Raw genomic sequence first — 24,627 nt, 5'->3', positions numbered from 1 at the left:
AAGGAGGTGACATTTCGGTTATTTATGTGCATTGTGAAGTGTCAAAATGTCTCTCAGTTATTGGATGCCAATTTTAGTTGATTCCACAATATTTAGCCAAACCTCTAGATTTAGGTGTGCTTCCAAATTTAGTTGGCGATGAAAACATTGATCCTTTGACATGAACTTTGACTGCAAAAATTTTTGCCATATGAACTTAGATTTGAGTGTCATCTATGCCATTAGAATCAGCATGATGAGCTATTTTTTTTGGTTCTAGTTTCGATGAAATCCAAATACTTTTATTTTTTAGCCTTTCCAGAGCCACCTAGATCAGGTTTTTCCCTAGTTGAGAGCCTAATTTATGTGTCCTTTGTTGTTGCTATTTAATTATTGACATTTGTTTTATGAAAAGATCTAACAAAATAACATAAGAAGAATAACTAAGTTCACAATAAGATATTAAGGAAAAGGAAAAAAAATTAATATGTTGCCACTTTGCATTTTCCATCATGGTATTAGAGCTAAGGTGAACACAGAAGGAAGCTAGAAGGATGTTGGCATTATGATTCTGGTATGGCTCTATGTTACAGGTGTTGTACTTGATGGCAACTCTCTTAAGTGGCAAGGCTTTGTTCAGGCTCTCAAAATATGTTGGAAAATAAGAGGTACGCAGGTACACCGTACAAAAGCTGCGCACCTGTAGGAATATCATAGATAAAGTGTGTACATACCCGCAGGTGACTCGTTCATGACGTGCAGAACCCCAGTTCACTCACTTCAAGGCAGAGAAGCGCGCTCACGTGGGGTTTCTTATGTTTGGCCCGTGGTATTTAGCCCGCCGTTCTTGATTCTATGGTTTTGGCCCGTGGTATAGGATCAAATTTAGCCCCGGTTTGGATCCCTTGTATTGGTTATTGATGGTTTTGTCCCATGGTGTGAATAAGGGCTTGACTATAAATAGGGAAGGAGATCACTTGGCTAATGCATCTTATGCAAATTGAACATCTTAAGATCTGAAATATTGGGTTATCGGTTTAAAAGCTTGATCTATATAAAAGTGAAGTTGAAAGTGAATCTATGAAGTGTGATCTCTCGGGCGCATGATCAGATCTGGGCATCTGACTATCTGTGGTACATTGGTGGACTGCCAATTTGGCCCTAATCAGAGGTTCTCAGGTAATTAACTGTGCAAGTGCGGGGGTACACACAACAGAGGAAGGCGCAGTGCGTGGGTACGCACAGCAGAAGAACGCGCAGTGTGTGGGTACGCACAGCAGAAGAAGGCGCAGTGCGTGGGTACGCAGCGCGATAGAAGGTTTAGGTGCGGAGGCACAGTAAAGATACGCGGCACGATAGAAGCCGCAGGTGCGGAGCTACAGCAGAGGTACGCGGCATGATAGAAGCCACAGGTGTGGAGCTACAGCATATGTACGCGGCGTGACAGAAGGTGCAGGTGCGTAGATACGCGGTGCAGTAGAAGGATCTCTTTGGGTATACGCAGGGGAGCAGAAGGTGAAGTGCGGAGCCACGCAGGCCAGATAAAGAAAAACTGCGGATCTGTCTTAAAAACATTTGTTGATTATCTTTTATCTATTGCTGCAGAGTTCTGGGTTTATATTTCTGGTACTGTCTTTCTGTTTACAGCATTCCGAGAAGTTGGGTGACTCTATGTTGATTGTATAAGGAGTTTGGGTAATTTGCATGTACTTGATGATTATTTGATATTCTTGGATCCAGTTTGAAAATTTATGAAAAGTGGTCCTTGAAAGAAAAGAAGTAGGGGGTTGTAGCTCCCTTCCAGGAGAGACTGGAAAACGAGAGAGAGTTGTAGCTCTCTGCAGGTTCTAGCCTGCGTACTGGTAAAGGACTGCACCAGTACAAAACCATTGTAAAAGGAGTTTCTAATTTGAAAGAAGAAAGAGACATATTGCAGCAGGTGGTTTTCACCCACATTGGGTTTCCACCTTATATTTGGTGTTCCTTGGTGTGACTATCTGTTTTTCTTGTTCATGCTCATTATTTTATGGTACTGACATGCAAAAATAATTCAAAGTATAAATAAGGAAGATTTATTAAAAGAACTTGATAATACTGATTCACCCCCCCCCCCCCCCCTCTCAGTATTATTTCCAACAATTGGTATCAGAGCAGGTCCTTCAGAGAAGCTTGATCGCTTGAAGGAAGATCATTCATCATGAGCAACTACGAGAGGGAAGCATCAATCAGGCCACCAATTTTTGATGGGACAAACTTCAATTATTGGAAGGTAAGAGTTATTGCCTATCTTCAATCTCTTGGTACAGAAGTTTGGGATATCATAGATACAGGCTACACTTTTCCTTCAGCTACTCCTACAGATACGGCCGAAAAAAAGAAATATGAAACAAATGCTAAAGCAGTCAATACTCTGCTGGGATGCTTATCTCAAACAGAATTCGTGAAGGTTATGCAATATAAATCCGCAAACGAAATATGGGACAAGATTGTCTTGAGCTACGAAGGAGATGAACAGGTAAAGCGTGCTAAACTTCAAACCCTCAGGATTCATTATGAGAATCTCAGAATGTATAATGATGAAAGTGTGGCTAACTATTTCCTTCGGGTAGATGAGATTGTTAATTGCATGAAAAACTTAGGTGAAGAAATAAAAGAGGCTATTGTGGTTGAAAAAGTTCTAAGATCATTGTCCCCCAAGTTTGAATCTAAAGTGTCTGCAATAGAAGAAAAGGAAAATATACGAACTCTTACTATGTCTCAGCTACACGGAATTCTAACTGCTTATGAAATGAGAAAAGGAGGTCCATCAGACAGGAGAGAAGCAGCGTTCAAGGCTTCAGGCAAAGGAGACTACTATGAAGCAAGTCACGCGCCAGAAGAAGAAGAAGAATCAAATTTTGTCAGAAATCTTCAACGGGGTACTGGAAGGTTCAGAGGTAAGTTACCTTTTAAATGTTTTTCTTGTGGAAGAGTAGGTCATTATGTTGCGAAATGTCCTCATAAGGATAAGATTGACAAAGGAAAGGAACCTGCTAGATGGAGCAAGAAACAGAATGCAAATAAGAAAAGCTACTACACTCATGAAGATAGTGATGGTCTATCAAATAGTGATGAAGATGAACGAGGTAATGACTATAAACTTTTAATGGCATTTGAAGATGATGATTACATGGATGCTATAGATGTGGATAGCTTTCATGAAGAAATTTCTAGACTCAAGACATGTATAGAAGAAAAGAATATGATCATTGATACTCTACAACTTGAAATTGATGAAAAAGAAAAATATCTTGAAAAGTTAGAAGGTGAAATTGTTGGTCTTAGAAAAGAGATTGAGAAAACAAAGGATATTAATCTTAAATTTGTCAAATGATCTGAAACTCTGGATGAGATCATCAATGTACAACGTTCTCCACTAAACAAGACAGGTCTGGGGTATAATGGAGAAACTTCTCAAGCATCCACCTCAAAGAGTTATCTTGATGCAACAAGAAGGAATGAGCAAAAGCACAATGGAGATCACCAGGTAAAGCAGGGATGAATTACATCAAGAACAAACAAAGACTATCAGGTAAACCAGGGGCAATCCGTCTTAAGGATGAACAAAAGCTACAACCAGCCACAGGTAAAATCCTCTCAATTTGCTTCAAGAATGGATGACAATAGAAATTACAATCATTTGGCCGGAAGATTTGATAACCGCAGAAGTTTCTTCAATGGACAATGCTTCTCTTGCCATAACTTTGGTCACAAAGCAGCTCAATGTGTTGCATATAAAACAATCATGACTAGAGAAGCTCAAAAACAAAGAAGTATGACCGGGATTACAAAAAGGACCTATAACAACTTTTCGGCTCTTGAAAATGAAGTTGAATGTTCTATTTGCAATAACTTTGGTCATGAAGATTCTGAATGCAGGAGCAGGTTTCAGCAGACAAAGGAACAAGCCTCAAGCACCAAAACATGGAGAATAAAGGAACCACAAACAGAAAGATGTGGGATAGCATTTTATGCAGAGGGACAGGAAAATCTATGGTACATTGACAGTGGATGTTCGAAGCATATGACAGGTGATAAAGAAAAACTTGAATCATATTCTGCTTTAGAAAAGGGAAAGAAAGTTTCTTTTGGAAATGATACTCCTGCAGGTATAAAAGGAAAAGGCACTGCTCAGTTGAAGGAAAAGGTCAAAGCTGGAAATGTTTTGTATGTCGATGGATTGAAGCATAATCTTCTGAGTGTCAGCCAGATGTGTGATCAAGGAACCAAGGTGATATTTAGATCAAATGGATGTCTTGTTCGTGATCTTGATACAGGTAAAACAATGATCAAGGGTGAAAGAACTCCAAATAATCTATACATATTTGAAGAAGGACAACAACAATGCTATCTAAGCAAGGATGATGAACACTGGTTATGGCACCAGAGGTTGGGGCATCTAAGCTTTTCACAAATAAGGAAAGCATGCAAATATCAGGCACTTCGTGGTCTTCCAGATATCAAAATTCCAGACAACACCATATGAAAATCATGTCAGTTTGGAAAGCAAACCAGAACTAACTTTCTGGAGAAGGAAGGATCAGCTAGCATGCCTCTTGAGCTAGTACATACAGATACATGTGGTCCATTCAGGAAAAGGACACCTCGAGGAGAAGAATACTTGATATTATTCATTGACAATTTCTCCAGGTTTGTCTGGTTAGGACTTACGCAGCACAAAGATGAAGCATTCGAAAAATTCAAATCCTTTAAAGCCTTGGTTGAAAATGAATCAGGATACAAAATTAAGTGCCTCAGATCCGACAGAGGTGGGGAGCTTACCTCAAATGAATTTTTCTATTTCTGTGAAGAACATGGGATAAGGAGAGAATTCTCTACAGCTAGAACTCCTCAGCAAAATGGAGTGGTGGAAAGAATGAACAGAACAGTCCAACAAATGGCTCGTGCTATGCTTGATGAGTCTAGAACTCCTGCAACTTTCTGGGGTGAAGCTGCATATGCTGCGGTTGTTATTCTCAACAAAACAAATGTCCGGGTGAACAACACTCAAACCCCTCATGAGCTCTGGTATGGTGAGACTCCTTCGGTAAAGCACTTCAAAATCTTTGGGAGCAAATGTTATATTAAGAATACTGATGAGAAACTTGGCAAACTTGAACCTAGAGCAGATGAAGGCATTCTTCTTGGTTATTCTCCACACAGCAAAGCATACAAGTGCTACAATAAAAGACTTGGAAGAATTGTTGACAGCATTGATGTAGTGGTTGATGAGAAGGGATACATTCCTAGGCAAGTAAATCATGAAGATATCGAAGAAGATGAAGACTACCCTCAAAGACAGAATGATGAAGAAGAAGAACCTCAAGAAGAACCAGAGGAGAAGATAAGGATAGAAGAAAAGACTCCATCCAGATATGTTCAAAAGAATCATCCAAAATCTCAGATTTTGGGGCAGAAAGAAGCAGGTGTACAAACAAGAAGAACAATTGCAGAAGCTTCAAGATATTTGGCATTACTCTCTTCCACTGAAACACAAAATGTGAAAGAGGCATGCAAAGTTGAATGTTGGGTCAAAGCAATGGATGAAGAACTTGAGCAGATCGAAAAGAACAACACTTGGGAGTTGGTTCCTAGACCAAAGGATAAGAATGTTATAGGGACAAAATGGGTCTTCAAAAATAAATTGAATGAAAATGGAGAAGTAATTAGAAACAAGGCCAGACTTGTTTGTAAAGGGTATGCGCAGCAAGAAGGAATAGATTTTGAAGAAACTTTTGCTCCTGTTGCAAGACTTGAGGCCATCCGAATGTTCCTTGCTCTCTCAAGCTTTCAAAACTTCAAAGTATTTCAAATGGATGTGAAATCAGCCTTTCTGAATGGAGACTTGGAAGAAGAAGTATACATTGAGCAGCCAGATGGTTTCATTCTTGGAAATGATCCAAATCTTGTATGCAGATTGAAAAAGGCTCTCTATGGTCTCAAAAAAGCTCCAAGGGCTTGGTACTATCGTTTGGACAAATATCTTCATCAACAAGGTTTTTCAAAAGGATCAACAGATAGCAATCTTTATATAAAAGTTGAAAACGACAAAGTGCTAATACTTGTTGTGTATGTAGATGACATTATTTTTTGCAGCAATGAAGAAGCTATGAGTCAAAGCTTTGCCTTGGTAATGCAGAAAGAATTCGAAATGTCCTTGCTGGGAGAACTGACATATTTTCTTGGTTTGCAAATCCAACAAAAAGAAGGAGGGATCTTTTTGTCTCAAACCAAGTATCTCAAGCAGATTTTGAAGAAATATGGCATGGAAGATGAAAAACCAGTATGTACACCCATGGTCACAGGATGTAGCCTCAGTGCAAATGATGAATCAGCAGCAGTGCATCAACCAACCTACAGATCTATGATTGGAAGTCTACTTTATTTGACAGGTACCCGACCAGACATCATGGATGCAGTGGGAATAGTTGGAAGATTTCAAGCAAATCCAAAGGAAACTCATCTTCAGGCAGTGAAGAGAATCATTAAATATCTTCAAGGGACTCAAAATTATGGCTTATGGTATCCTAGATATACATATCTCACACTTCATGCTTATACAGATGCAGATTGGGCAGGAAGCGTGGATGACAGGAAAAGCACAAGTGGTGGTGTGTTCTTTATGGGTTCCAGATTAGTATCTTGGTTCAGCAAGAAACAGAGTTCGATTGCCTTGTCTACAGCTGAAGCAGAATATGTTGCTGCTGCATCTTGCTGCACTCAACTCCTTTGGATGATGCAGACCTTGCAGGATTTTCGAATCACTTGTACACCACCTATCTCCATCTTATGTGATAACACAAGTACAATCAACATTTCAAAGAACCCAGTCATGCATTCGAAGACTAAGCACATACCGATCAAGTATCATTTTCTCTGGGAACAAGTACTTGAACAAAAGGTCAAGTTGGAGTATGTTCCTTCTAAGGAACAAGTTGCTGATATACTCACCAAACCATTGCCCAGGGAAACCTTTGAATACCTCAGGCAAAAGTTGGGGGTTGTTGGTGCATCATCATGTTGTTGAATCTCTTCTGATTGATGGTTGTACGCAAGGTTCATCTGGGGTATATGTGTACATTTGCTGGGTTGTGGATTGGTCGAAGATCGAATGGCACAGGTTCAGGGGGAGCATATAATGCATTGTTGGCATTATGGAGGAAGTACAGAAGGAGATCATGGATGCTGGTCTAAATGTCTCTATCTCTTTCATGGTCATTTATGGTGTTTGTTGGATTATGGATCTTCTTTGCAGATCTGGTTTATAGTCAGGGGGAGCATGTTCTTAGGGGGAGCATAACCCTTTGCCCTTGATGTCAAACGGGGAGAATGACGTTGAAGATCTTGAAGTTGCCATGAAGTCCAAAGGGGGAGATTGTTGGCATTATGATTCTGGTATGGCTCTATGTTACAGGTGTTGTACTTGATGGCAACTCTCTTAAGTGGCAAGGCTTTGTTCAGGCTCTCAAAATATGTTGGAAAATAAGAGGTACGCAGGTACACCGTACAAAAGCTGCGCACCCGTAGGAATATCATAGATAAAGTGCGTACATACCGGCAGGTGACTCGTTCATGATGTGCAAAACCCCAGTTCACTCACTTCAAGGCAGAGAAGCGCGCTCACGTGGGGTTTCTTATGTTTGGCCCGTGGTATTTAGCCCGCCGTTCTTGATTCTATGGTTTTGGCCCATGGTATAGGATCAAATTTAGCCCCGGTTTGGATCCCTTGTATTGGTTATTGATGGCTTTGTCCCATGGTGTGAATAAGGGCTTGACTATAAATAGGGAAGGAGATCACTTGGCTAATGCATCTTATGTAAATTGAATATCTTAAGATCTGAAATATTGGGTTATCGGTTTAAAAGCTCGATCTATATAAAAGTGAAGTTGAAAGTGAATCTATGAAGTGTGATCTCTCGGGCGCATGATCAGATCTGGGCATCTGACTATCTGTGGTACACTGGTGGACTACCAATTTGGCCCTAATCAGAGGTTCGCAGGTAATTAACTGTGCAAGTGCGGGGTACGCATAGCAGAGGAAGGCGTAGTGCGTGGGTACGCATAGCAGAAAAACGCGCAGTGCGTGGGTACGCAGAGCAGAAGAAGGCGCAGTGCGTGGGTATGCAGCGCGATAGAAGGTTTAGGTGCAGAGGCACAGTAAAGATACGCGGCGCGACAGAAGCCGCAGGTGTGGAGCTACAGCAGAGGTACGTGGCACGATAGAAGCCGCAGGTGCAGAGCTACAGTATATGTACGCGACGCGACAGAAGGTGCAGGTGCATAGATACGCGGTGTAGCAGAAGGCTCTCTGCGGGTATACACAGGGGAGCAGAAGGTGAAGTGCAGAGCCACGCAAGCCAGATAAAGAAAAACTACGGATCTGTCTTAAAAACATTTGTTGATTATCTTTTATCTATTGCTGCAGAGTTCTGGGTTTATATTTCTGGTACTGTCTTTCTGTTTACAGTATTCCGAGAAGTTGGGTGACTCTTGGTTGATTGTATAAGGAGTTTGGGTAATTTGCATGTACTTGATGATTATTTGATATTCTTGGATCCAGTTTGAAAATTTATGAAAATTGGTCCTTGAAAGAAAAGAATTAGGGGGTTGTAGCTCCCTTCCAGGAGAGACTGGAAAACGAGAGAGAGTTGTAGCTCTCTGCAGGTTGCAGTCTGCGTACTGGTAAAGGACTACACCAGTACAAAACCATTGTAAAAGGAGTTTCTAATTTGAAAGAAGAAAGAGACATATTGCAGCAGGTGGTTTTCACCCACATTGGGTTTCCACCTTATATTTGGTGTTCCTTGGTGTGACTATCTGTTTTTCTTGTTCATGCTCATTATTTTATGGTACTGACATGCAAAAATAATTCAAAGTATAAATAAGGAAGATTTATTAAAAGAACTTGATAATACTAATTCACCCCCCCCCTCTCAGTATTATTTCCAACAAAGGATACTAGAAGGAATCACTTGTCGAGGGAAAGGAAAAAGGAAACTTTCAAGGAAAGACTGAAGAAGAAGACTTCAAGAAGGATTGTCTCTTGAAGGAATCTAGTTGAAGGCTCATTGGTATAAGACCTATTAATCTAGGAGGGTTTCTACTGAAGAAGATGAAGACTACATCAAAGGAAATTATAAGAAGGTTGTTGATATATCTTGAAAGAAGATCTAATTGTAAAGCATATTTGAATAAAGTGATCTAGGTGGATAATAGTGGCTACCATCCTATTACAGTTGGACCGCCACCATTATTTATTTTTAGTTTCCTTAATAATAGCACAACTTACTATTTTGGCTGTTTTTTATGTCCTAAACTTCAAGAGTTGTTTTGAGGGACAAAAACACGTTTTTAGGAAAAACTAAGAGACCAGTAAAATGGAAATCTATATTACATGCTTGCTTTCGGTCTTCTCTTTGAAATCCTCAAAACGAGGTATTATGATAGCCAAATAGAGATCGTATGCCAAAGCTATGAACCCGGCAAGTTGACATTCCAACTTACCCCAATGGGGCCCACAAGATTTTGTCACGTCATCTCCTAGGGTTAAGTTTTTGGATTTTTAGGGTTTCTCTTTATTTATCAATGATAAAAATGTCACCGAGACTCTTTATAACATTGTTCAGAGGCATGTAGCTACCACATATCTTCTCATAGATAAGCTACCGTCACCCAAGCTAGTTTATTTGCATTCTGTATGTAAGCATATTTGAGTTCTTTGATATTAATGAAACAAAGTTTTATTTTTGTTGCATCTTGGTGTTTATGTTTGTCTCTATATTCTATTGCATTCTTGTATAAGTTTGGATCAGTGGTATCAAAGTGGTCTGTGCTTTCTCTATTTTTCTTTGCATGTCCCCAATGAGGTCATGGTATAAGGAGTTAGGGCTCGAGCTAGTTGAATCTTTGCAATACTAGCCACGTAAACCCCGATGACCTCCCATGGAAGAAGAAAAGAAATATGATGGAGTTGGATATCCTTACAAAATTTTCTCGAGGAGGCCCTCGATTGATAGAACAATGTGATGATGGATAATTTTTTCCAGATCCTTTGACAACTACCCACAAGTGACATATCTTCATCCAACGGCCACTCTGGAGGCACCACTCCCTTTAAGGTACAATTCAAATTTGGCATTCCCATATTTTAAGGCTAGATAGATGCAGACGCTGTAGATAGATGGCTAAATTTGTTGGAAGGATATTTTTCAGTTCATGACTTTTCTAATCGGGAAAATATTACTTTTTCACTCCTCAAAACCGCCCCCATGTCAAGGACTGGTAGGAAACCTATTATGAATAGAAGTACGAGAGGGAATCCTTACTGTTTTCAGTTGTACCCATATAGAATTATTTTTGGGATGCCATCAATGAACAATATTACCCTGTTAGGAGCTATGAAGATAAATACGAAAGGTGGACCACATTGTGGTAGGGAAGGGACCAAGATGGGCTGAAGTTCACAAATATTTTTCATACTCTTCGTACAAAGTTGGGTATCGAGGATTTTGATTGGAATTTGGTACTCAATTACTATGGCTTTCTACACAAGTACATCAAGGATGAGATGGAGTTATTGGAAATATCCTATGTTGGTGTCGCCTATTGATATGTTGTTAAGACCGAGAAGAAATTTAAACAGAAGAAGCGAGACTTTGGATCTACGAATTCGAAGTAATGGAAATGCACCTCCAAACCACAAAATAAAGGACAAAGCCAAGGTGGGGTGACCCAGGACAACCCACTGAAGCCACAAGCAAATATCAACACCATGAAGACAAAGAGGGACACAGGGAAATGGTGTGAGTTCCATAAGAGCCCCACTCACAACACAAGTGAGTGTTGAGGCAATTAGTCACTAGTGGCCAAGCTGAAATCATCCAAATTAGATGCATGTTCTGACTCTAAGTCAGATCTTGACAAGGGGAATGACAAAAGGAAGTAGATTATTGATGCGGAGCCCAGTGCCTGAAGATCTAGAGGAGGGGGAGTGACTCTTCCACTCATAGATGTTGGTAAAGGGTTCTACACTGTAATATTATTGTCAACAACAAAATCCAAAAGAACCTTATTTCAGCAGAGGTCATGAAGCGGTTGGTCCTACCAACCACTCCACATCCACAACCATACACCATTGGGTGGCTTCACCAAGGATGATAACTTTGCATCAATCAGTAGTGCTGCCTTCGCTACAACATCAATCCCTTCACAAATGAGGGACTGTGTGATGTTGCTCCTATTGAAGTTTGTGATGTATTATTAGGCCAACCATACTTGTAGAAGTGTCATGTTTTGTATGAATCTAGGCCTCACATTCTTATTATTTCTTTCGACAATAAGTTATACATGATACTAGAGGTAGCACTGCCTACTACCATCTCTTTGATCTTTGCAAAGCAATGCAGTAAGATCATTTCCTAGACTTGGAAATTCACCTTTCTTATGATTCGCCCTAAGGGAAAGAAGAAGGTTGTGGCCACATCCATGCCCTCCGGACAGGCTCCTCTGAATGGCAATAACAGATGGACAATGTTGTGGAGGAGTACAAGGATATCTTCACCTCACCCATAGGGGTGCCCCTACACTTTCAGGTCAAGCACTCCATCGACCTGACCTTGGGTGCACAATTACCCAACAAGACAATCTATCATTACTCTTTTTTGAAAAACCGATGAAATGAAGAGGCAAATTCAGGAGTTGTTGCATAAAGGGCACATCAGGTCGAGTTCATCACCTGGTGGGAGCTCGGTCGTATTGGTACAAAATAAGGACAAGACCTGGAGACTATGTATTGACTATCTCACATTGAATAAGATCACTTTTTGGAATAGGTATCCAATACAACGAATTGATAACCTTCTAGACCAGTTCAAGCAGACCAAATATTTCAGCAATATTGATTTGAAATCTAGTTATCACTAGGTATGAATTGAACCCTCCAGTGTGTGGAAGACAACCTTTAAATCCAAGGAGGGCCTTTTCAAATGACTAGTCATGCCTTTCAGGTCGACGAATGCCCCCGTAACCTTCATGAGGCTGATGGAAGACATATTCTGGCCCTCCACCAACTCATTCGTGGTGGTGTATTTTGATGACATCCTGATCCTTAGCTAGAGTTGGGAAGAGTACCTCCACCATATTCGATAGGTCCTCCAAACCCTGTGATGACACAAATTGTGTGCCAATATGGCAAAATGCACTTTTGGTATGACACTGGTTAAATATATGGGTTACATAATTGATGTGCAAGGTGTGCAAGTGGACCCCATGGGTACTCCTTGGATGGGGAATAAAATTTTGATCCAACAAGTACTCCTGCTCGAAATTTGAGTAAAACCTTAGGGAGATAAGTTGAAAATACGAGTTGAAAAAATAGTTTTATTATTTTATTATTTTTTAAAATTTTTACTTTTTTACTCCAAAAAGGTGAATCATCCCCCATGTTTGACATAATCATCTTGAATCATATTGGGTCTTACAAAGTTTATTTTCGTTGTACATTTTACTTAGGAGGCCCATTTTAGACCTCAAAATTCCCCTAATACATTGTTCAAGCCTGTGGATAATGGAAACATTACATTTTGTGGAAGGAAATGATCATCCACACAGACCATCAATCCCTGTAGTTCATATAGACATAAGGAAAGTTGCAGAATGATCACCATCGGAAATGGTCCACATACCTACAACAATTTCATTTAAACATTAAGTATAAGAAGGGAAGCATCGATAATGTTGCAAACTACCTCAGTCGACCACTGGTCATGGCACTGACCACTGTGCTAGACTCTTGTGGGCACGAGATATCGGGCTGGACGCATCTTTACAAGAGAAATTCAAAATTTGCAAACACATACCATATTCTCCTGGAAGGAAAGAAAGTTCATGATTTTGTTCTCCAGGGTGCACTGTTATGCCACTTTTGACACCTTTGTGTTCCTTCAAGTGAGAATGCCAAGATGATTTGGAAGGTGCGCTATAGTTGGGTCATTGGACATTTCCGAGTAGAGAACATAGTGGCAGTGTTGCAGAAGTATTTTTATTTGTTGAACCTTCAACATGATGTTGGGAAATACATCAGATCCTATACTTCCTGTGCCATTGCCAAATCAACCATCGAGATGAAAGGCCTATATACTCCTTTTCCTACTCCTAGTCGGCCTTTAGAATCCATCTCCATGGATTACATGTTGGTCCTTCCTTCTATTGAGCATGGAAATGACTGTGTTTTCATGGTCATCAACAGATTCTCTAAGATGGCCATTATGGAGGCCTACAAGAAAAGTATCATAGCACGAGCCACTACTAAGCTCTTCTTTGAATTAGTGTGGGTACACTTTGGGATCCCACATTCTATTATCTAAGATTGGGACAGCAGGTCTCTGAGTACATTTTGGTCAAGCCTCTTGTTGATGCTAGATACCAAGCTCACTAAGTTCACGGCCTTCCACCCCAAAATTGATGGCCAAACAAAGGTCTTCAATAAGATGATCGTGCACATTCTGCGAATGTACAACTCAAACCATCCACACACTTGGGATGAAATCCTCCCGTATGTCCAGGATAGTTACAATATAGCTCTCCATAACTCAATTGGCCAAAACCCCTTGCAGGTGGGATTGGGATTCCAGCTAGTATATCCCATTGATGTGGCCATGCCATTTGTATCTTCTCAAGTAGATTCAGCTCATGTCCAAGCCAAAGCTAATAGGACTAACAACTTCATTGAGCACATTTAGCACATCCGCTAGTAGTTCCATGACATATTGGACAAAGCCAATGCTAAGTACAAGAAATGTCATGATCAACATTGGGTGCCACACAGATTCTAGGTGGGCGACAAAGTTTGGTTACATTTGCAGAAGGAGCATCTCACTGGGGTGCACCGCAAGATTCACCCACTTTGATATGGGCCTTACACCATCACTAAGGTTGTGGGAGACAATTCGTTTGAGCTCATCATTCCCCCACTCCTTGGCCTTCACCTAGTGTTCAATGTGGACCAACTTTGGCCATACTTTCCACCATTATTGGACACATCAGACATTGCAGAAAAAATCACACCAATAGAGCTAAAGCCAGACTGCAAGGAATAGGCTGAAACTAATCAGATCATGGCCATGCAAATCAAGAACATTCACTAGCAGAAGATACAATTGTATCAGATTGTCAACACTACCCAACTCTTAGAGCAAGGCAAGACCAAGTTTAGCAGAATTTTCCCCATCTCATGGAGGCACTAAATGCAATGGGGACGATTGCTTCCTAAGGGGGGAAGACTAATCCAGGTGGATATTGGTGGCCATCCACCTATTTGCCTTGGACCCCGTTTCCTTAATGTAGCACAACTTAGTATTTTTGGCAGTTTTTTAGGTCCTAAACTTTCTGAGCCATTTTGGGGGACTAAAAGACGCTTTTATGAAAGTGGAGAGAAGAGAAATCTGCCAATCTTGTTTTCCTATTTTTTTTTGCCTCCTCTTTGAGATCTTCAAAACTAGACATTATGATATACAAACAGAGAATGTATGCCAAAGTTATGACCCTGGGAGGTTGACATTCCAAATTACCCTAACGGGCCCACAAGTTTTCGACGCTTCATCTCCTAGGGTTAGGTTTTTGGATGTTTATAGTTTCTCATTGTTTCTCAATGATAAAAATGCCACTGAGCCTCATTGTCACACATAGTTAAGATGCAGATAGCTGCAAAATATCTTCTTAGAGATAAGCTACCATTAACTGAGCTAGCTTATTTCAATTTGGTATGTAAACATATTTGAGTTCCTTAATATTAATGAAATGAAGTTTTATTTCTGTTGCATCTCAGTGTTTTTGTTTTTATCTATATTCTGTTGCATTCTTATATAAGTTCAAATGAGAAAGCATCTAGGATCTTGGATGTTGTTATTGGAGCAACCCGAGGAAACATTTTTCAAAGACATTATTAAAGGCTCTTTAAGGATCTTGAAGGCATCATCAAGGTTGAAGACACCATCATGGAGAATCATGGTCATCAAGTAAGTATCATATTATTACATAATTTCTAAATCTACATGTCATGTGGGTTCTTTATACAAGAAGAGAAATAAGCTCGCTGGAGCATCAAAATTTCTAGCATGGAAGAAAATGATTAACCTCATACTTATAGAACAATATATAATGGAGTATGTTACTGGGGAAATTATTGAACCTAGTAAAGACAGGACACAAGAAATATCAAAGTAAAATAAAAGGGAAGTATGGTCTCGAAGGATAATAGTTGAATTCATTAAATATTGCCTTGTTCCATTTGTTGCAAACTTGACAACTTCCTAGGCTATGTAAGACCAACTAGTGAACTTGTACTTTGTAAGTACAATAGGAAAAAAGATGTATTTGTGGAATAAGTTATATATAATTAAGAAACCAAAGGATGAGGATATGGCAACATTTCTCATGAAAGTATCTCAGTTAAGAGACCATCTGCAAGGGCTTAGGGAAACAATTATTCATTCAGAAGTGACCATATGTGTACTAAATGCATTGCCACCTAAAAGGAGCAGCTTTGAAGAAAACAACTACTCCAAGAAATATTCAACTCCCTTTAATGATTTTTGGGCTCAATTCATATTAGAAGATTCAAAGATAAAGGTGAAACATGAGATTGGATTAGGTGAGTAGTCTTAAGCCTTTCGAGCCCGGTTCAAGAAGTTAAATAAGGGAGAGTTTGGAAATTCCAAGAAGAAACACATTTCCAGAGTTCAATTCTTTAAGTGAAATGAGTTTGGAAACTTTAAGAGGGACTATCCAAACCAACAAAACAACAAGAGAAAGGAAGGAAGTGAAGCTCATGTAGGTGAGGCAGTGGGAGAACTTGAGAAGAAGTCAAAGATGGAAGAAGTGAAGGATCTTTACTATTAAAAAAGGCACTCTATTTGGGAGGTTCTTTATATAGAAAATTCTTTCTCTTAGATAGCATGATTTCGTATAGCATCATAGAGAGAATCATATGATAGTATCATGCCTAGAATATACATGATTAAGTTTCTTTATACAAAACATCTAGACAAATGGATAGAAAAACCATTTTTGTATAATGTTCATCTAGGTATTATCTAATATTTTGTTATAATTTTTAATTTCTCTTAGTTGGATCATCATGATTCAGGAAGGACCATCATTTTGGAAGGTCCTTTGGAAAAGCATTATGACTCGGTTAGTAGACATTGCATGTAATGTGGAATCAATATTGTTAAAGGGATGAAATAATTCAATGGGTCAAGTTGCAAACTCACTTTAGAACATATAGGTAGATGATTGGACGAAAGCATAAGAATGCATGTTGAAAGTAAACTTTGGATAAGATTCATATGTATCGAATCTTGAGAAAAGAAAGTTGGTCATAAAATATGCTTAAGTATGTGATTATTTGATGCTTGAAAAAAATAGATTTTTACTTACTTAAGGACAAATAATATATTAATAATTTATATAGAAAAATGAAAATAATGAATAACATCCAATATAATCTCTGGAAGATAAGTTCTAACTTGATAATAAAGTTTGATCCTTTGGAACTCTGATGCGTGAAGGAAGTTTCAAGTGGAGATTGATTGAAGAACTATAGTTTGGAAAGGATGGACAAATTGTATTCAAGATTGACTGAATAGTGTATTAGTTATCCTAGTACTGTTATGATCAATCAGTTGAAGAACTGTGTGATGAACTATCAACAATGTAGGAGGCATTGCAATGTCAGAAAGGGTATAGTGCAAGATGCATTATAGGAAATAATGTAGTGTTGGGCATAGTGAAAGATCATGAACTATTAGAAGATAGTTTTGGAGTCGTAGTTCAAGTTGTTTGTAGCAGGGGAAACTCAGTAATAGAAGGGTTGCTTCCCTGAGGTGGAGTGAGTATGAACTTCTCCTCTCATGTTGAGAGGGACAATGATTGGACAATTGGTTCTCCTTTTGTCATGTACTATGACAAATTAGGATTGACATCCTAATTCAAGTACACAGACATGGATAAGGACAATGGTGGATTGAATAAGCATCCTGGATGGACATTCTAAAGTTATGTATTGTGATGGATTAGGATTGACATCCTAATTCAAGTACATGGACTTGGATACATAATCATTCAGTGGAGGACATACTGTGGGTATCTTAGGTGGAGTTTGTGCCTCACAAAGGTGATGTGGTGTCCTATGGAATTCCTCCCATCATTGTTCTCTGATCTTTTAAAGAGATAGAGTGTACCTATCAAGGACTTGGTAATGTGGGAATGTTGGTTATGATGGTTGTCAATATGGATCCCATCTTATTTCTTGATGTAGACCTATTGAGTCATTATGAATACCTCCCTAGTTAAGAGGGAGTGTTGGAAAAATGTAGTTAGTGTCAGTCTTCATAATAAAAGAAAAAATATTATTGAATTTATTTTTTATTCTATTCTCTTTCAGGCATGTTATTGATGCTTCATAATTAAAAAATATTCAAATACATTTATAATTGAGTCATGTCACATTTGACATTTCATAAGAAAACAAAGAGATGTTTTTTACTAAAAGAGTCAAAAAGGTTCAAGTCAACCCTCTCTCTGTTAAGTCGGCTTGAGTGACTATTGAACACCCTCCTAGAAAAATATATAAAGGCTTATATTTGACCTCAATGGAGTAAAACAAGACATTTGTGATCAATATCTTGATCTCTACAATTGGAATAAAAGTAGATAAGTCAATGCTTAGAAGAAATAAAAGAAGAAAAATAGAGAGAAAGAACTGAATCTTTCCAACATATACCTATCACACATGTGAAAAATTGAGATTGTCTAAAGTAGTTGAAGTCTAAAATTGTATGAAGTCTACAACAAAGTTGAAGTATGAAGCAACCTGAAGTTTGTAACAGGATCAATGTTTGAACTTTGTTGCGGTTTGTAACATGACCAAAACTTTGAAGTTTTCCGAAGTTCATAAACATGGCTGAAATATAACTTTTGCAGCTAGACAAAACTTTGAAGAAGGTTGACTACATCTTCATCTAGGTTGACTACATTTGACTTTGACCTAAGAGGAGGGCTAACTTGGAACCTTTGAGGAAGTGTTTTTCTTTTGATTGCATATCTCATTTTGACTTGATTCAATAAGAAGAGGATTGTTGGGATTTCTCCATTCTGAGGTTTTCCCTACCTTGAAAGCCTAAATTTTTATGTCTCTTGCTTGTTTGTGATCTTGGAATACTAGTATTATGTAATTTCTTGATGAATAAGGAATAATAAATAACAAAAGAATAGTATTAGCTCTCACAAGTAATTACCAAGCAAGAAAATAAATCATCATCCGCTTTCCCCTTTTATTTTCTAACATATTCCTCCACCAACTTATCCCCCCCACGAACATAATATCCTATAATATCAAAGGCCTCAATTGAAAGGGAAAGAAAAGGCTTATAAAATATAAGTGGCTTGCAAAAGCTCCAAACTTCTTGATGATTCAGGAAAATAAAACTTCTTGTGAAGTTGTATGCAAGTTGATATACAAATGGGGTCGAGGATGTCAATCAATAACTCTTAATGCTCAAGGTCAATCTAGAGGTATTCCTATCATATAAAACTCTCAAGAGGTACCAATCATTAACATGTTTCCTCTTTTATAATTATCACTATACAATTTCATCTCATGAGATTCTTAGAAACTTGTTTTCTTTCAAACGTCTATGACCCTTCATTGTCTAGAGACAAGATGCATTTTTTTAACTCCATCAAGCAACTTAGTCTTATTATATATTCTACACCTTGGATCCTAGGGATCATTTAAATTAGATAAAATATTTAAAATAAAAATAGGATGGTGTAAGAAATTTATACGTGGAATCCAACCTCTTCCAAGATGTCACAACTTCCTCTCATTTGGTAGATCTCAGCACCAGCAATAGAACTTATACTTGGAACAACCATAGAGGTTGCTCCTAGGAAATAACTTCAAAGCTATATAGGTAAATCATCAATAAAAATATCATGTCTGTGGATTTTTTCATAGAAACTTCCATCCTCCTAGCCATGGCTCATATCACTCGTCGATCAAACCAAACATCAAAATCAAGTCCTTCCCTAGAAATAGGCATTTTCGCCAAGAGTATTTCTGTATCCAACATCTTGAATACCAATCAATCATAAAATATTGTTGGGATTAACTATCTAACTTGGAAGGATCGTTGATGTTCCACCTACAAAGGAAGTTGAATAACCTTAAATATGAACTCAAAACCTATGATAAGGAAAAATTTGAAACATCACTTAAGAAAAAAAAAACTTGGAATATAAAATTGAGTGCATCCAACAAGAAGCCATTCACCAAGTAATATTAGAGGACCACATAAATGAGGAAGCATGTACCCTCACTTTACTTGAAGAAATAATGAAAATGCATAAAAATACTTTGGCAACAAAAATCTAGAATTAGGTGACAGACAAAAGGAGAGAGAAATATTTATTTCTTCCATAATTTGGTGCTTCAACATTGACACCACAATTGTATTTCTTCTTTAAAAAAATCAATATGGTTTCAAGGTTTTTGATCATGAATACATGGCTAATGTGATGGTTTAATACTATGAACGATGACTATCTGACCCCACATTGAACTACTTGAAGGCTATACAAAAAATAGTTCGACATATTCTATCTCTTTTTTATAAAAGAGAAAAATGAATCTCTCTTAATAGATATCTCTATCAAATAAGTGGAAGAGGTAGTAAAATATAAAGCGCTAGAATAAGGCCCATAGATATGACGACTTCACCACGTAATTTTTTTCAAGATTACTAGCTAAAAATTGGACATGATATTTGGTAGGAAGTGGATGAATCAAGGAGATTAAAAACCATCCTAAAACCTATTAGTGCTACCTTATTCAATTTAATTCCAATAAAAAAAATTCAAGGACTCTGGCCACTTTTGTCCCATTTCTCTGTGTAATGTAATCTATAAAGTAATCGCCAAAATAATAGGCAATCCCCTCAAACCCACCCTACCTCAACTCATTTCAATAGAAAAATGGGTTATGTTTAGGGGCATCAAATTATAGTTGGTATAGTGACTACGCATGAAACCACTACCTCCTTAAAATCCTCTAAGAGACCTGACATGCTTCCAAAATTTGATCTCTCTAAGGCATTTGATAAACTAAATTGGAGTTATCTCTTCAGAACTCTTTGTGCCTTTGCATTTAACCTTGATTGGATCTATTGGATTGAGAGTCTTATCTCTTCAACCTTCATCTTTATTTTTCTAAATGGATTGCCTACTACACCCTTTTCAGCCTCTTCTAGTATATGGAAAGGAGAATTGATGTTACTGTTTCTCTTTATTATAGCAATAGAGTGTCTCGTTTAAACATTCAAAGAGGAAATTGAGGAGAAAATTTCAAAGGACTACATCTATTTGGTAACAATCTCCCTCTATAGCAACAAAAACTTTTGGATGATACCTTAGGTATGGGCATTCCAATTATTTAAGAAGCCAGACGATTTTCTTAAAATCTAGACAATGTCTCTCTTTCCTCAGGTATGGAAATAAAAATAGCTAAGTCTTAAAAATTTTCTTTAAAAGTCCTTTGGCAGTCCAAACAAATATTACAAATACACTTGGTTTCCAAAGAAACACATTTCCAACAAAATATCTAGGAGCACCACTAGTGGATATTTCCCTCAAACTCAATTTATGGGAGGATCTCATTAACAAATTCAACAATAAGCTAACCAATTGGACCTTCCATCACTAAACATTGTACGAAGGCTAATCATCGTCACGTGACTTCTATAGGATTTTCCCATATATTTATGCTCTAGTTTGATGGCTCCTTTCTCCATCCTTAACTTAATCAAGAACCTACAACATTATTCCCTATGGGAGGAGGAAAATTGGAGAAAAAAGGGTGTTTGTAGCTTGGGATAATATTTGTAGATGAAAAATGAAGGGGGATTTGGGGCAGAGATATCCTTCAACTTTAGCTATAGTTCTGAGAGCTAAGATCTAGTGGCGTTGTATCCAAGGAGGTCAAGCCCTTTGGAATGCTATGTGGATGAAACAATATGCAAAGAACATTCCTATTGCGTAGCTCATAAGAATTACCAACTCCCAAGTAGGCTCATCTATTTTGAATGTAGGAAAAAAAATGTGTTTGATACAACAACACAATTTTTGGGAAATATTGATGGACATAAAACCATGTTTTTTCAGGACTAATGGAAATAGCTCCCAAAATTCCAAGACCAACACGACTTAAGGGATTTGTGCCTCCACATGACTTCCCAAGGCCTCCACAAAGTCAAAGACTATTGGGATGCCTCTGACTTGGATCAAACATGGAGGCAATGGTTCATTATAAGTGAATGAAACCCCAAGGGCAGGGAGGATACTTGCTCAAATTTTTGCAAAAATCTTCATAAAAGACTCATCTCAATATCAATTAAGCCAATAAACTACGATGGGGCTATGGACCAAGTAGTTTCTTTTTCCATCCACAAGGCCTATAGCCTAGAAGGAAGTTTCAAATAATTACTCATAGATTCCATTTGGAGCTGCATCTAGCAAAGAAATATATGGTTGAAAGTTTTCGTCTTCTGATGGTTCATAGTCTAAGGGAAAACCTTAACCTAGGGAAAAATTTAGAAATGCAAGCATATGAGCCCCTCCCACCGTTCTTTTTACATTTTGGAAGATGAAAATGTGGAGAACCTCTTTAATATTTTCCCCTATTTCAATCAGTTATGGAGTGATCTAGAAACTAGCATGAAGAGATCAAATCATGATCTATCCAACATTCCTTGTGACATTAACAATTAGAGGGATCAAGATTTTATAATCCTATCTTAAACCACATCTAGAATCTCCATCCAGGCATACTCCTTTGGGCTATTTCGAAAGCGAGGACTCATCACATACTCAAGAATCACTCCCTCCCTAATGATTGTGTTTGGATCACAGTTCAAAAGAATGTAAACGAACTAATTGTCATTCAGTCTTGGTCAACTCAAGGCCGACAAGCCTCAGGTGAGGAGTCCCTTCTATTTAAAAGTTAGTTCCCTACTTTAGGAGTGATTAAAATTGTAACAAATCTCCCTAGCTGGTCTCTTTGTAAATTATTTCTTGATCCTCTTTGTTTGTATCTTAGTCTATAATTGGCCTATGTGGCCCTAACTTTTAGTTTCGATTTTTAGTTTTTATCTCAATAAGCATAAATATGTTTCCTCTTTTTGAAAAGTTGATATTTTAGATATCGTATGGTTTTCCCAGTAACAAATCATCCTAGAAATCCATGACTCAATATCTACTTTATGCTTTCAAAAAATACAAAAATATTTACTCCACAAAATAAAAAAATTATATTATGATTTTTTTTCAAAAAAAATATTTATAATTTTATTAATAAAAACAAAATTCCAATATAACAAACCTAAATATTATTTTAATTAATTGATTAATTATTATATTTTTTTATTATTTTCCGATTTAATACTTCACTATCTTAAAATTTTCCCTCAGCAAATTATAAATGACAGTGCGCAGCAACAAAAAAATTACTAACTTCAACTTATATAGTTCTCTTTACTAAATTAAAAATTAAGTTCATCTACAAATATTATGTATGTGACTTAAATTAATAATTAATTATATCAAAAATTAGTTATTTACTATGATCATTACAACATTAATGATGTTGGATTAAAAAAAATGACAACACGAATTATTAGCGAATTAGCGTACCTTGCTATCAATTTTGTTCGTCAATTTAATTAACTTTTCAAACACACCTACTCCATATGCTAATCCTTAACGCTAACCTGAGAGATAAATATTTAGAGCCAAGTGATAGTATTAGGAATGGTTTGGAAGATTAAAAGTGGTTGGAATTTAGATAAATAAATTTCGGAAAAGTTTATATTAATAATGTTTGAATCATATTTTTATAATAAAAATAAATTTTTGGCACACACAAAATCTTGAAACTATATTTTATCAAAATCTTACTAAAATTACCATGTTGTCTAGAGGGAAAAAAAACACTGGTTAGACTATGGCACTCTAACCATGGCATAAGTGCATAGCCCATAGGTGGTTAACCTCCATACTAGACGTTTTGAATCCATGGTCTATTCCTCCGTTGAACAAGCTATTCCTAGGGCCTGTAGGAGGTTGGAATTGTAATGTTGCATTTGTTTGTATGAACAGTTAATATTTTGGTCTATGACATAATGAAAAGGTATAAACACTACATTGTTAAGATAAATTTGTTGTTACAACGCATTTTTTCCCTTTGTTAATTTACCATAAGTGTAAGTAATATCTATGTGGGTTTTATTATCATTTTACTATGTAGAAAGATATTTTATTTCTATAAATATGGGATTTTATTGTTTATTTCGGCACGGATTACATCTTATAAATATATTTTCCAAAGACATCAGCTATTTTGTATTATTTTTGTTATTTTGATTAGATATCAGTGCTTACAAATAGAGATACGAGGACATCACCACCTAAAGTAAGAATTAGCTAGCACCACTTTCGTATGATATTTGAAGTTCTTAGATATTCAAATATTGTTCTTTAGTTAACTACAATTTCCTAAGAACCTATATGTCAGGGCATTAGCACCTAAAGGAAGAGATAGCTAGCACCAATCTTATATGATATTTGAAGTTTTTGTTGTTCAAATATTGTTATTGAGCTAACCACAAGTTGGCTAATAAAAATTTCAAATCTACTGCATGTATAAATGATTGTAAAGATTATTTTCTAAATATTGTTTTATCTTACATTTGTAAGATTTATTAATAAGACATCGTAACAAGATATAAAGTATTGATTTAGACATGCAAATTCAATTCATTTGCTAAGCGAATTATGTCAAGTAATCTTGGACAACAACTACTCCAAATGCCACTGTGTATTTGATTTTTCATCTACATCACCAAAAATGGAAAAACCTTTAGATTCCAAGGAAATTGTCTCACCATCCTCGCATGATCTTCCAATCAAATTGATGTACATATAATTTAGTTGTCTCATATTCAACAATTGGGAATTGTTTAATTATTAGATTCTACACATGTAAGGGCCTAGTTGGTGAATAATTGCATAAATTTGCAAGAATCGAGAAAAAATTGGACAAGAGAATGAATTTTGTAGATTCAATAATGATGAGAGAATAAATACATAAAGAAACTCAGTTAAGATCAATTACATGCAATCACTAAAGCTACATGTGCTTTATGTTATGTTAATGCACATGTATATGAATACCCCCCCACCCCACCCCCCAAGCATAACTTAGACAAGTATGATACAACATGGATGAGTCCTGACAACAAGGCCATTTTAGGTACCTGTGTACAATGCATGAAAGAGGAAAGAGGAAAAACCCATTGGGAACAAAATCCCAACTCAAAATGCAATGCAAAACTAAAATAAAATACAAGTGCTAGGTAGTTGTGTCTTTGAACCCGAGACCATCCAATAGAAGGTGAAACTTCTACTCAATAAAAGTATTGGTGAAGATGTTAGACTTATGCTTAGAACTAGACTAGTACTATAGATCGATGATCCTATCATCAATTAATACTTTAA

Source organism: Pinus tabuliformis, chromosome 4_2, assembly GCF_031772625.1.
Source record: "Pinus tabuliformis cultivar Carrire ecotype Pingquan chromosome 4_2, CPIR1, whole genome shotgun sequence".
Classification (NCBI taxonomy): domain Eukaryota; kingdom Viridiplantae; phylum Streptophyta; class Pinopsida; order Pinales; family Pinaceae; genus Pinus; species Pinus tabuliformis.
Note: the sequence above shows the minus strand (reverse complement) of the source record.